The sequence below is a fragment of the Pleurodeles waltl genome, chromosome 6 (assembly GCF_031143425.1).
Source record: "Pleurodeles waltl isolate 20211129_DDA chromosome 6, aPleWal1.hap1.20221129, whole genome shotgun sequence".
NCBI lineage: Eukaryota > Metazoa > Chordata > Amphibia > Caudata > Salamandridae > Pleurodeles > Pleurodeles waltl.
Genome location: NC_090445.1, coordinates 1,614,925,403 through 1,614,936,085, shown reverse-complemented (window position 1 = coordinate 1,614,936,085; position 10,683 = coordinate 1,614,925,403). Strand labels below are relative to the sequence as shown.

At 45.6% G+C, this 10,683-nt stretch overlaps 1 long non-coding RNA gene across 1 annotated transcript in view; it reads right to left on the bottom strand.

The window, feature by feature from the left end:
- Positions 1-519: 519 nt before the first annotated feature.
- The window catches only part of LOC138302192 (uncharacterized), a 127,888-nt gene continuing 117,724 nt past the window's right edge, over positions 520-10,683 (bottom strand). The window contains exons 2-3 of the long non-coding RNA XR_011205328.1: positions 1,103-1,179; positions 520-904 (exon numbers count right to left, since the gene is read on the bottom strand). This is a non-coding gene — a long non-coding RNA (uncharacterized lncRNA). The remainder of the gene's footprint in view (positions 905-1,102; positions 1,180-10,683) is intronic.

The following is a 10,683-nucleotide window of genomic DNA, read 5'->3' as shown; positions in this document are numbered from 1 at the left end:
GGCCATTTGCGACTTGCAAACGTTTGCTACATCTGGCCCTAATTTCCTACTTCATTCAGACATCAGCTAGTTGAAAGTCACAGACAGGAGCATTCCTTTACAGCTGATTAGGTCCACCTCTGTCAACACGACCCAAGACGAATTATAACTCACAGGTATTGTGAGAATACAAACATTGCCATGGTAATTCTTGGCTGCCAGTCGGTCGGCTACTGTGTTTTTTATTGTGTCTCCAGTTCGAATGGATCCACGCTGACTGACAAATAAAGAGGCATCCCAGCCATTGCAGACTGGGGCAGAAAATAGACTTGGATTTTAGATTTTAGCTTTTGCAAACCCTTTGATTCAGCATTCCTAATATTATTGTATTGATGCATTAAGGGAGTTGTAGTCACTACTGTAAACAGTAGCTACATAATTTACTTGCATCATTATTGTGTCATTATGTACAACCCAACAATTACTTCCATTAAAGAACTAGGTGAGAATTTTTTTAAGAAAAACACATTTTATTTGTTACATAGAAAATAGAATAAAATATGTTTATATCCAGTAAACTTTAATATTTTTCATAAATCTCACAGATGCACCATCAATAATAGTTCACGAAACAGAGCTTGAGGAAAGTCAGGGCACTCCCTTAGATATGAAATGACAATATGAAATCAACATCCTCAACATCTGTGCCACCGAGACACAGAAAAGCAGTATCTCCACTGCCTGATTTTGACGATGAAACAGAAAACCAAACATCATACATGCCTACAACTCATTTTGAGACCAGAGCTAGACAAATGCATCAGTCCCTTCTTCAGCACAAATCCAATGCAAGCAGGGTGAGTTGTAGGACTTTGTAGGGAATCAAAGTGGTGGTTTGCAGATATCATTGTTATCTGTTCGGTACCTACAATGCAGAAACATTAAAGCAATGAAACCCCATTTAGTGGGCATGAATAAAAACATTATGCAAATGATGCATGGCCTAGAAAAGCTAAACAACACTGTTGAGGAGGGGCAAAACGTGTTTTCTGATAATTTCAGACAACTCACAGATTTAATTAATAACCTATGCATAGCAATGAAGGAGAATAAAATTACTCACAGACGCGGCGATGGTTGGTCGATGTACAGACTGGATGGTTTTACTTGCCCAGTTCTTCTCTGCAACTAGTGAATTTGCTGGAAGTGAAAGTGAGGACTTATTAAACCTATGCAGCATTTCAACCCCCAGAAGTAATGAGGTTGCGCCGCTCTTGCAGGCAAAATGCTGATACAGAAGTTTCGGAAACTCAAAATGTATAACACACAGAAAGGGCAAGAGGAGTGAGAGGCAGGAAGAAGCATTAACAAATATTGCCAGAAATCTCTGTGCATACTTTTTAGAGTTCTTTAAAGTTTGCATTACCAAAAATTCATCACATTACGTACAGTTTTTGTTGACTGATCAACAACTTGAAAAAAGAACCTGCAGCAAAGAAAATCAAATACTGAAGTCTGAAAAGAATTGCTAACTTTCATTCATACTTAAGTGTAAAAATGCGAGTGAGAGACACGAAGAAGCATTAACAAAAATTGCCTAACATTTATATTTATGTTTTTTGGAGTAGTTCGCGCTTAGGCCCTCACAACTTTGTGTCCACATAAGCTTCCCACGCCAAATTTACTTCATTTTTTTCCATCCTAGGGTGTCTAGAGGTACCAGAATGTGTGGGTTCCCCTGGAAGGGACCAAGAAATTCACCAAAATACAGAGAAACTTTCGTTTTTTTCAAAGAATGAGAAAAAGGGCTGCAGAAGAAGGCTTGTGGTTTTTTCCATGAAAATGGCAGCATCAACAAAGGGTTTGCTGTGCTAAATCACCATCTTCCCAGTTTTCAGGAACAGGCAGACCTGAATAAAAAAAACACATATTTCAACACAATTTTGGCACTTTACTGGGACATACCCATTTTTACTATTTTTTGTGCTTTTAGCCACCTTCCAGTTAGTGACAGAAATGGGTGTGAAATGGGTGTGAAACCAATGCTTGATCATGGAAAACTAAACATTTAAGAAAAGTAGATTAAATTCTGAACTCAGCACGGGGAAATTTGTGTAGATCCTACAAGGGTTTCCTACAGAAAATAACAGCTGAAATAAAACAAATATTGAAATTGAGGTGAAACAAAACAGCCTTTTCTCTCCACGTTTTACTCTGTAACTTTTTGCTGCCGTGTCTGATTTTCAAACGGAATATACCGTTATGTCTTCTGTACTCTTCTGGTTGCGGGGATATATAGGGCTTGTAGGTTCATCAAGACCCCTAAGTACCCCGAGCCAATAAAGGAGCTGCACCTTGCAATGGGTTTTCATTGTATACCGGGTATACAGCAAATCAATTGGTCAAATATAAAGAGTGAAAAATAGGTATCAATAAAACCTTTGTATTTCCAAAATCGGCACAAGATAAGGTGTTGAGAAGCAGTGGTTTTTTGTACATCTCTGAATTCCGGGATCCCCATACTAGCATGGGAATTACAGGGCATTTAGCAAATAGACATCTTTTTTACACACTGTCTTACATTTCAAAGGAAAAAATGTAGAGAAAGACAAGGGGCAATAACACTTGCTATTCTATTCAGTGCCCCCCCATGGCTCCATATAAAAGTGGAAACTCTCTTGTATGGTTAAGACTAGTGCCCACCACAGGAAATGCCCCAAAACACAACATGGACACATCACATTTTCCCAAAGAAAACTGACCTATTTTTTACAAAGTGCCTGGCTTTGAATTTTGGCCTCTAGCTCATCCAGCACCTAGGAAAACCTAGCAAACCAGGACATTTCTGAAAACTAGACACCTAGGGAAACCCAGGATGGGGTTACTTGTGGCGCTCTCACCAGATTCTGTTGCCCAGAATCCTTTGCAAACATCAACATTTGGCAAAAAACACTTTTTCCTCACATTTTGGTGCTGAAACGTTCTGTAATCTGAGGATTCCACAAATTTCCTTCCACCCAGCATTACCCCAAGCCTCCCGATAAAAATAAATTATACCTCACTTGTGTGGGTAGGCCTAGTGCCTGTGCAAGGAAATGCCCCAAAACACTATGTGGACATATTATCAAATAAAAAACTACCTGTTTTTGCGAGGGCACCTGCGTTTTTGGTCCTGGGCTCAGCAGCCATCTAGGGAAAACCTACCAAACCCAAACATTTCTAAAAACTAGACACAAAAGGGAGTCCAGGGAGATGTGACTTTCGTGGATCCCCCAGTGTTTTCTTGCCCAGAATCCTCATCAAACCTCAAATGTACCTAAACAAATCAATTTTTCCCACATTTCTGTGTGGGATCACCGTATCATCACAAATTTCCTACCACCCAATGTTCACATCAGTCCCCTGGTAAAAATGGTACCTCACTTATGTAGGTGGGCCCAGTGCCTGTGACAGGGAAGAGCCAAAAACAAAGTAAAAAATGAGGGGGAACCAAAGCAGGTCCAAAAGGGCAGCTTGAAAAAAAATGATTTTAGACTGACAAGTGGGGCAGAACGTTTATTGGTATAGATGCGACAGTGCTGGGTGGTAGGAATTTTGTGGATTCTGGAAGGTTCCTTCACAAAAATGTGGAAAAAATGTGTGATTTCCAGCAAAGTTGGAGGTTTGCGGGCATTGTGAGTAAGAAAATGGTGTGGGGAGCATGTAAAGCACAACACCCTGGACTCACCCAGATGTTTAGTTTTCAGATGTGTCTAGGTCTTGTAGATTTTTCTACATGGCAGCGTCCCAAAGTCCAAAAAGTGCAGCCCCCACCATTCCAAGTGGGATGATTTTGAGAGTTAGACAAGCTCTTATGGCCCAAATGTAAAACCAAAACCCAAAATAATCAAATGTCCTCTTGCATGCGTTGGGATAAGATCTTTTAGTGTGCAGAGGGAGAGCTGAAAGACTGTTACCCCTTCAGTTGGGGTGGGTGCTTAACCATGCCCATACTGATTGGTAGCCACCACTCCACTATTTTTTTTTTTAATCCCTGGTATCTAGTAGGCGTTCTGTCCCCCCGGGGAGTGGATCGGGGGTAATTGCCTCATCTGCCCACCGGTGTGGCAGAACAAATTTGTCCCCATTCATTTGGGGGTGGGGGTTTGGTCATACCCCACCCTCTTTTTTTGAAAAAAAAAATCTTCCCTGGTCTCTGGTGGGTTTTCTGCCCCTCCTGGGGGCAGATGGGCCTTACAAAAATAGGATGATTTGCCCTGAGGGGGCAGAAATGGCCAACAGTAATGTGCCCCAATGGGGAGCAACCCTTGCCCCAGGGGCTGCCCTCTGAACAAAACGCACACACACACAGCAATTCCTGGTGCCTACGTGGTTCCTGTCCCCCCAGGGGCAGATGGGCCTACTAGAAATAGGCCAATCTGCCCCCAGGGGGGCAAAAATGGACTGATATAAATTTGCCTAAGGAGTCGCTCCCCATCTGTAAGAAATAAAATAAAAAAAATCCCTGGTGCCTAGCGGTTTCTGTCCCAACTGTGGGGCAGATCAGTCTCATAAAAATAGGCTGATCTGCCCCCAAGGGGGACAGAAATGGCCTAAAATAAATGTGCCCTTCAGGGCAGCGACACTTGCTTGAGGGATCGCTCCCCTAGCGTGAAATAGCTGCAAAAACAAAAAATCCTTGGTGCCTAGTGGTTTTTGCTCCTCTTGGCGGCAGATTGGCCTAAGCAGAATCGGCCGATCTGCCCCCAAGGGGGGCAGAAATGGCATAAAATAACATTGCCCCACAGTGGAGCGACCCTTGCCTAAGGGGTCACTCCCCATCTGTAAAACAATAATTTAAAAAAATCCCTGGTGCCCAGTGGTTTTTGCCCCCATTGGAGGCAAATCGGCCTAATTAATATAGGCCGATCTACCCCCAAGGTGTGCAGAAATGGCATGAAATACATTTGCCCCTCAGGGGAGCGACCATTGCTTAGGGGGTCACTCCCCTTTAGTGAACTTTTCATTAAAAAAGAAAATCCATGGTATCTAGTGGTTTCTGCCCCCATGCGGGGCAGATTGGCCAAACAAAATAGGTAGATATGCCCCCAAAGGGGGCAGAAATGGCCTAAAACGATTTTGCCCCCCAGGGGAGTGACCCTTGCCTAAAGGTCGCTACTCACATTAAAAAATAACAAATTAAAATTTAAAAAAATTATCCCTGGTGTCTAGGCATTTCTGCCAAGGTCAGACCAACCTAATTACAATTGGCCGATCTGCCCTCGGGGGGGCAGAAATGGCATAAAATTAAATTGCCCCCCAGTGGAGCGACCCTTGCCTACGGGGTCACTCCCCATCTGTACAAAAATATTTTTAAAAAATCCCTGGTGCCTAGTGGTTTCTGCCCCCATTGGGGGCAAATCGGCCTAATTAATATAGGCCGATCTGCCCCCAAAGGGGGCAGAAATGGCCTAAAATACATTTGCCCCTCAGGGGAGCGACCCTTGCTTAGGGGGCCACTTCCCTTTAGTGAAATTTGCATTAAAAAAGAAAATCCCTGGTGTCTAGTGGTTTCTGCCCCCCTTTGGGGCAGATTGGCCAAAAAAATAGGCAGATATGCCTCCAAGGGGGGCAGAAATGGCCTAAAAAGATTCTTCCCCCCAGATGAGTGACCTTTGCCTAAGGGGTCCCTACCCACATCTAAAAAATAACAAATTGAAAAAAATTAGCCCTGGTGTCTAGGGAATTCTGCCAGCGCCTATTGTAATTAGGCCAATCTGCCCTCAGGGGGGCAGAAAAGACCTTAAAAAAAAGCCCCCCCAGGGGAGCGACCTTTGCTCCATGGGTCACTCTCCCTATGCATAAATATAAAAAAATATTTTAAAAACCCTGGTGTCTAGTGGGCATTTCTGCAGCCCGATCGCTTTACGATTAGGCTGCAGAAAATGCTTACAGAGACATGCCTCTGCCTGCCCCCGCCTCCCGGTCGGAAGAGAAATGCTCACGCTGGAAGCTGAGCTTCCAGCGTGATGGGAGGCGGCCTCCGATGAGGTGCTGACATCATCAGACATCACTGGGGGAAGGGCGGGGGTGGAAGGGGAAGTGATTCCCCTTTCATTCCTGCCCCGGGGGTGTGGGGGTGAGGCTTATGGGGGAAGCGCTAGCGCTCCCCCCATGAGCCCCTCCAAGGATGTAATGGTTAGTTCCTTGGCGCCTCAGCCAACAACATAACCGTTACATCCTTGGCTGCGAAGGGGTTAAAGCTTTAAAGTTTGCATTGTCAAAAATGACATATCTGATTTATCACATTATATACATTTTTTTAATTGAATAACAACTTGAAAAAAACCTGCAGCAGAGAAAATAAAATACTGTAGTTGAAGAAGAATTGCTACCTTCCATTCATCTTAAATTTAAAGTGTTACTCAATTTAAAAATAAAGTCTGGTAATCTCAGCATGTCATCCTCTGCCTTTTGCCCTTGTTCAATCTGGAGGGTGATGTAGTCTTTGAAGTTTTTCTTCATCAGAGTCAGGATTGGAGAGGATGAAGTGTAATTCCTTTAATGCGGCAATGTTGTGCAGTATAGCACATGTTGCCAATATTTTGCAGCTAGTGTCTTGTAGTCGAGTGCTCCTGAATCACTGAAATAGGGATCACCTGGTTAACACTTGTTTTGAGTTGGTGGTAACAAGCATTTTGGGCCAGATGTAGGTAGCAAAAAAATTGCGAGTCGGAAATTGTGAGTCTTTGCGACTCGCAATTTCCGACTCGCAAACAGGTATCCAACAAGAAGAAGCGACTTCATTTTGCGACTCGCAAATGAAGTCGCACCGCACATTGCAAGTCCGCTTTTTGCGACCTCGCTAAAAACGAACACGCAAATTGCGAGTGGGTGTTGCAAATTGCGACTGTGCCGCAAATTGCACGCAGGTGCAGCAGAACACTCTGGAAAACACTTCCTGGCTCTTGAAGATGACATCACAGCCAGGAAGTTTACAAATACAACTGGGAGGAGGGAGGACCACACCCATTTCCAACTGCTGAACAACCAACAGGAGGAACAGCAGCAACAATGGAGGAATCAGGCAGAAAGAGGAAAATCAAATTTTCTGAAAAGGAACTGGAGGTGCTGACAGAAGAATGCTGCCAGCACCATGATCAACTTTTTGGAAGAGCAGCCCTCAGTGTGCCTGAGGTGGACAAAAGGAGGATTTGGACGGAAATCCAGGAGAAGGTGAATGCAATTGGGGTGAGCCACAGGAGCACAGAAGAACTGAAAAAAAGATGGTATGACCTGCGCTCCAGGACCAAGGAGAGGGTGGCAGAGCGCCTCCGGGAGATGAGGGGCACTGGAGGAGGCCCATATACCGTCCCACCACCCACACCCATGGAGGAACGAGTGCAAGAGACCCTGGAGCCAGAGGCAGTGTCTGCAATAGGAGAGCTGGACACGTCAGTGCCAGGACCATCAACCAGTGAGTACCATGAAACATGCATGTACACCCATATCTGCCATACCCCCACCCACCTAGTACACAGCAGCATGCACAACCAAAATAGCTCCATTTCAGAGTAGCAACCACCAGAATGGTGCATTATGGGCAATGTTGTCCAGTAGGAAGCTGATAGGCAACAGTTTATTAGGAAGCATACAACAGATGGTGGATACTGACAGTGTGTTCCCTATGTCCCACAGGTCTCCCACAAGACACCACCACCAGCCACACCATCCAGGGTGCAGAGGTCAGCCACCAGGAAGCACAGGACCCAGGAGCAGCCCCCACAGGGTCCTGCACCACCCGACCCCTCCAGATGCACCAGTGGCCATAGTGGAGATAGACCCAGCACCCGGTCCCAGCCACAGTGCCAGCCAACATGACACTGATGCACCACCGCGTCGCAGACGATGTGTTTATGTCCCTGCAGTGTCCCAGGGAGATGTAGGGGACTCCTCAATGTCCGCCGCCGAGGCAGCACTCATCGATGGTCAGCGCCTGCAGACAAGGCAAATGAGACTGATATCAGGGGCCATGCGGCGAATGGAGAGGAATCAGACAACATGGCTGACACAGGTCCACACAGAGCTTCAAAACCTGAACAGTCATGTAGGTGACCTTGCGTTCTCCATCAGGCAACTAGTGACTGAACTTGTTACGGAGAGAGAGAGTGCAAGGCGCTGTGACCGCCAACTAATCCACCGTCTAGACGGCATGGCTGCCTCCATCGTCCGCCTGGCTGTGAATACTACAGGGCTGTCACGCCGTACAGTCAGTTTACAGGTCGACATGGGCCACTTTGCTGGGGATGTGGCTCGCGGCCTGGGATGGATAAGCCACGCTGTGGACATGATGGAGGCACGACAGGTGGCTAGGGGCGCGGCAGACACGCCGCAAGTCAGTGAGGAGGGCTCTACTATCAGTAGTGCATCTGTCACAGACACCAGGGTCTTGCGTAGTGGCAGTGCATGGCAGGGATCTGCAGACGCTCAAGGCACCAGCCATGCTGGGCGTCCCAGGCGTAGGATGTTAGCTACGCACTTACAAACAATTGAGGCACATAAGGTTAATGTGTCCTCATAGCAGGTGGACTTTTACAGCCCCTGATCAATAGTTAATTTCTATAGTTTTTTGGTTCACTTCATTAAAGTTCTTGTTTGTTCCACTTCACACCTGGGCTCTTTGTGTGTGATATTCGTGTGTGTGGTGACAGGCAGCACATACCTTCTAAAGTATTGGTTTGCAATCTGGTCCTGTCTCTGTCTACCTTGATTTGCAATGCTTCTATCCCCATGATGGCGATGTGGTAGCTCTTGCTCGTCATCCTCCGTATCTGGGTCTTCAGGGGTGAGATGTAACCCACGTCTGGTGGCAATGTTGTGCAGTACAGCGCATGCGCCAACGATCTTGAATGCTGTTATTAGGGCATACTGGAGGGCACCTCCACTTCTGTGGAGGCATCTGAATCTTGCCTTCAACAGTCCAAAGGTCCTCTCTATGACATTTCGGGTCCTCCTATGTGCACTGTTGTATCGCCTCTCTGTCTCATTGCTGGGTGTTAAGTACGGGGTAAGTATCCATGGTCGTAGTGCATATGCACTGTCACCTGTTTGGCAAAAATGAACAATGTTAGCATGACATGGATGGGTTCCACATTGACCTGTGTGTATGTCTGCAAGGTGTATTCAGCTATACCTAGGAGATATCCGTCTCCAAACTCCCCACGTTCTAGGTGTTGGTGTACCCACTGTGCCTGACAATGTAAGAGTCATGTGTACTCACTGGAAATGTGTCTACCATGTCAGTGATGACATAATGGGCGTCACATACCACCTGGATGTTCAGTGAGTGGGTACACTTCCGGTTGCGGAACAGATATTCCAGATTTGCAGGAGGGCATATTTGTATCTGTATCCCATCTACACACCCTATTACATGTGGGAAGTTGGCAATCCTGTAGAATTCCAACTTGGAGCTGTTGATTTCTGCCTCATTCCTGGGTAGGTATATGTATCTGGACATGTGTGTGAGTATGGAATCTAGGAATGCTCTGTAGAACCGTGAGAGTGCACTTTGAGATACCCCACCTGCCACAGCAATTACCCGCTGATAGCTACCCGACGCCAAGAGTGGCAGTGAGCATAGCACTTGCACGTGTGTGGGGATGGCGCTGCCGCGCACAGTCTGGCATTGAAGCTGCGTATTGAGTAGATCTATTAATTCTAATATTGCTGCACTGCTAAGTCTGTATTTATCATAGATCTCCTCCTCAGTTTGTTGGAAAAGTGTCAGCCTGGTTCTGTATATCCTCTTCTGTCTCTGGCTCCTGCTCCTCATCTGCTGTGCGGCGTGGGCTCTCCTCCTCCTTGCTATCACATATATCTCCGCCATCTTGAGTAACCCAGGTGCCTTCTGGGTCTCCTTTTATACTTTGGCTCTGGTTATCACCTGCTCTGAGTTAGTGGTAAATTGGAAGTGCAAAATGGGTTTTTTGCGACTAGTCGCAATTTGCGAGTGGCTATTTCATATGGTTTGCGACTCGCAAATTGCAACTTCCTATTTACGGGTCGCACAATGGGGTCGCAATTTTTGCAAGTCGGTAATGGCTCGCGGCGCAATTTGCGATTCGGAAATGGGGTTTTTGCATCCCATTTCCGATTTGGCGGGGTCGCAAATTGCAATTCGGGCCATTTGCGACTAGCAAAATTTTGCTACATCTGGCCCTTTGTGACTTATAGCAATTTGCTAATGCTTATTATATTAAAATAGCAATTTGATAATAGGAAATCGATAACGGCGATTCCCAATTTCGAGTCTCAATTTTAATGAAATAATAATTATATTATTAAAATAAAGAAGCTAATTGCATTAGAACATAACACAGGGCCTTTTCCATTTGCAAATGGCCTGATTTAACGAATCGTAAACTGCCTTCGTACATCCTCTGGCCCAAAATTCGGAAATCAAATTCGTCTGTCTGTCATATTTTACTGCCTGTCTATCGCTTTCCGCTATTTAATGTGGTGGTCCCTGTCTGTCGATGTATTTTGGTGCCTTTCCACCGTCTCAGATTGGTGAAATGAGCCATTGGTTAAGGCAATCACCATTCTAAGGCTCAGGGAAGTACTGGGCCAAGGCCCGCTCTTGCTGTCAGAGTGGTTTTGCATTGCAAAACAGAACATTTCTCTGTAATTCCCAGCCTTGGACGGTATGAAACAGGCTTTCCG